The 4,168-nt window shown below is 38.1% G+C and overlaps 1 long non-coding RNA gene across 1 annotated transcript; it reads right to left on the bottom strand.

Annotated features, from left to right (window-relative positions):
* Positions 1-2,603: 2,603 nt before the first annotated feature.
* Positions 2,604-3,527, bottom strand: LOC120544901. The gene is made up of 3 exons (XR_005636599.1): positions 3,446-3,527; positions 2,786-2,904; positions 2,604-2,683 (listed from the first exon to the last, which is right to left on the bottom strand). It is a non-coding gene; the product is annotated as an uncharacterized LOC120544901 (long non-coding RNA).
* Between the last annotated feature and the right edge of the window lie 641 nt (positions 3,528-4,168).

Here is a 4,168-nt window from a genome sequence, read left to right as displayed (position 1 = left end):
ACTTGAACACTCTTAAATTAAATTCACGTTTAAAACTCATACTGATTTATGATCAGACGGGAAGAAATAAATATGAATTACTTTACAATGGGGGGGGAACATGTGCTTTAAAACATTTGTTTGACTGATCAAGGTGTAGGAATTTAGAATGGATTAAAAACTGATACAACCTGATGCAAGATGGTATATTTTTTTTTTTCTGGAATGAATGAATGGATTAATTAACCAAAGGTTTTAAAACACTTCTTGGTATTCCTTTCTATACACACCATTTGAGGGACACTAGAGGCACTTCTGTTTTCCCCCTTTTGCATAAATTAGGTCATATCTGTGATTGGGAACTTAGGGTGAATTGTTACTGTAAATCTGAACATGCACAACAATGTGAGAACATAAGACACCAAAGAGGACAGTAAGGAATCAACACAAAAATGTTCTTACCTTCAGGATATGAAGAAGTGCCTCACAGCTATTTCCAAGCTTCTTTGGTGGTGAAGTTGGTGAGGGAAAAGGGATGGGAGTGCATTGAAGAGGGCGAGTGTGAACTCCACTAAAGAATAGAAAGATGAACTGAATGGTCTGAATATGGTATAAATAACAACACATTTGCATATGAAACAGCAACTTACCTCCACGGACATCCAAAGGGAAAGGGGGTTTCAGGGCTTTCTTCCACACACCATAGAACTGTACCTTGGCACAAAAGTCTGCCCATCTTCCTTTGACTTCCTCGACGTATCTGCTGTTGGTGCCACCTACTATGCGCCGCAGCTCATCCATTGCCTAAGACAGCATTGTGCACAGTTATTCAACCATTCACAATGCATTGTACATTTAGAATACAGATAGATAGACAGTAATTCAAGTGTGGGTAGTAAAAAAACACATACATTTCGAACATCTTTGAAGCATGGATATGCCTCAAAGATTTTTGCAGGTCGGTCTTCTTCCCTTGTAACATCTGCATCAATAAAAGCCCGTCTGGCCTCAAACTCAAGGTCCAAAAGTTGAGCAACATCGTTGTGATTGGGTTTTGCATTGGGCTTATTGTACATGTTGCTCAAGGTTCTGTAGTGCCTAGCCTGCATCTTCAGATTGTCCTGGCCGACTGAAATAATAAAAAACAGAGCTGAGACATTTCAATGTAAACACTTCAACAACAACACAGGGGAAATAAAGCATGGTTAAAATACAATGCCCGATTTTTTTGGTAAACTTACAGTAGCAGTAAAAATGTTTAGAAGTTTATGTTTGAATAGTGGGGGAAAAACAGAGGAAAGGAAATAAAATAAGTATATATATATGTACTGATTGAACAAATGATATGTAATGATTGAACTAGTCACTAATTAGTTATTTAAAACAAACAAAACTATACATGAATGTTTGAAATGCTTCATCGTTAATTAATTGCTGACCCAAATCAAATCAATATCAACAAAGTGGGTTGATTGATTCATGTCTGAAAAAAAGTGTGTTCATCAACATCCACAATCTTAGGAAATAATTGATAAATAATTTAAATTGAATCTCCAAAAGTTTTGACTCTGATTTGCCACTCTGAAAACCATTATCCATTATGGATAACAGGCTGAGAGATGTGCTGAGGTGGACTTACCAACAACATCCTTTGCAGGTGTGGTTGGTAAAGCGATCACAGTCCTGGGTGAGGAGCCTGAGGCTGATTCAGGTGGCAGCAGTAAGGTTTTGGTCCCACCTCTTTGGCTTCCTTGGCACAGAGGAGGGTAGTTGTAGTGGGGATGCTTTTTGGGAAATAATGAAAACATTCTTAATACAATTAAAAGCATGATGACAAGCAAAAACAGGCAGAAATAAACACAGTGCATGCCTAGCCATGAAATCTGGTTCAATAAATGTGGACAACTATAGTTTCATTACATGATTAGACAAAAACAAGTTGTACGACAGCACCCTTTCATTTTTTGCCCTCAATTTGCACACCTGCACTGGAGTTGTCCTCGCTGATGTCATCATTGCTCTCAAGAAGTATGGTATTATCACTCGAGTTGCTTGTGTCTGTCCAATCTGTCTCCATGTCTTGGCTGTCTGCACTGAAGAGAGCTGTCTTGGCCACTCCTCTTTGTGGTACGGAGCCCTGCCTCTTCCTTGGGGATCTCATATTTTGGAGTCGCTTGTACATTTTGGTGTAGATGGTCAGCTGTAGTAAAATAATTTTAGATAAGTTGTTTGTCTTGTTGCTGACCTGCCCACAGTTTTGGTTTAGATAAATAAAAAAATATTATTTACATATGGCATATTTGGATCAGGGTAATAGTAACATAGGGTAATAGTCGACAATCTTCTGTGACATGGCTCCCATTTCCAATTTGGTGGGGTATCTTACTTCTTTCCCCATGGGAATAGCACGCAGGATTGCAACCATGCTGGTGATTGTGTTCCTTACAAGTCTGCAACATAGCTCCTTTGACATCTTGTAGTTCTTTTCCTTTCCATTGCAGAGCAATGCAAAGTACTGACTACGCACCATTTCTAACTCAGAATCTGTGTACACCAAATACTCTGGAGGGTCTGGCATTTTCATTGTTTTCTCAGAAGATATGGGGGTTGAGGCTTGAGGCTTACATGGTGGCATGGCACTAGTTGAGGGCATAATCCCACTTCCACTACAAGTGCTGGCATCTTGGTCCGTGGTATTTTCACACTATTAGGAATATGTAGAATGAAAATAAAATGCATTAGGACCATTAAAAATATGGTACAATTCAGACTTTACTCATTTTTACTTATTCCAATTTGTGTTTACATTTTGACTGATGAAATCCCAAAGTTTCTTTCTTCTGAAAAAATGTTCAGGGCCAGGAAAAAGATCCCTCAGGTCATCCCGGCTAAGGCCTTTCAAAGCCTCCTCATCAACACTGGCCGCTGAAAGATACATGACAAATACCTATCTTTAAATTAAGCAATGGCAAGCTACAGTACCAAGCAACATAAAGAGGTGCCTCAACAAATCAGATAATGAATTGCAAAATTACTAACTGGATTTTCTTTAGCTGTCAGTTTTTATTATTATTTCTATAATCTAAAAACACATCATTAGAAAAACTCAATACAGCCATATTTATTCTGTTCTATAACAAAGTAAACGTAACTTTGGGGTTTGGGGTTAATAAGGGGTTTTATCTTAAATGTGGGATTTCTATTTCACAACCATATATTTTGCTTTATAATTCTGAATCTTACGTATAGTTTTTCATCCTAAGCATGTTTGAAATTTAATTGTTCAGCAAATTAAGGATGTAGGAAAAATCCAGCAAGCAAAAAAAATTTTGAATTTCAAATAATGTATTCAGCTAATAATGTGCACTCTAATATATAAATAGTAATAATTAGAAGCTTTATTTGTACAGCAGTGAATATATAAATAGCATAAATACATCAAATATAAACTTTATTCGTGACTTACCCTCCAATACCGATAGAGTGACATCGTCAAAAATATCCATCCTGGATTCATCAGCTCCCTGAAGTATTAACAGTCGGTACCGTACCTGGCAAAAACCCACAGCCAAACAGAGCTCGTTAGCTAGCTAGCATGCAAAAGTGCACGTTACAGCTAACATCAGCTAGCTTGCTAAGCAAATACCCAGGTGGGACGAGTTTGAAAAACGATAACTATCACAGCAATAACCAATATGATTTTGGCAAGTAATATTTAACAATTCAATAAAGTTTACGACCTTGAGCCGCTGTTCTTACACAAAATAACACGCCGGTCTGGTCAAGCGGGCGAGAACCGAAACAAACGCGTCTAACTTGAGGTGGGTCCGATGGAGGACATGAACTGAGGATGCCAAAATATCGTGAATGTAAACATGAAAATATTTTTTAAAATAAAACATTTACCATTTTAAAATTAGTGAAGTCGCATATATAATTGGAGAAATGTAGTATTAAAATAATAAATACAAATTATGCATGCGTCCCACCTCATCATCCACCTTCATGCCACGCGACAAGAACGATGGCCAAGCCAAGTCCCGCCCTACAAAGCAGCTCGATTGGTTAGGGTTTGGCATTTCACCTCGAGTGGTTAAGGCTGATTGGTCAGGGGATAGGACCTCTACAAATGAGGTAACGTTACCTAGCATTCTCCTGGACGCCTGGCCAATAAATGCTATTGAAGGGC

The sequence above is a fragment of the Perca fluviatilis genome, chromosome 17 (assembly GCF_010015445.1).
Source record: "Perca fluviatilis chromosome 17, GENO_Pfluv_1.0, whole genome shotgun sequence".
NCBI classification, from domain to species: domain Eukaryota; kingdom Metazoa; phylum Chordata; class Actinopteri; order Perciformes; family Percidae; genus Perca; species Perca fluviatilis.
This window is presented reverse-complemented; position numbering and strand designations above follow the sequence as displayed.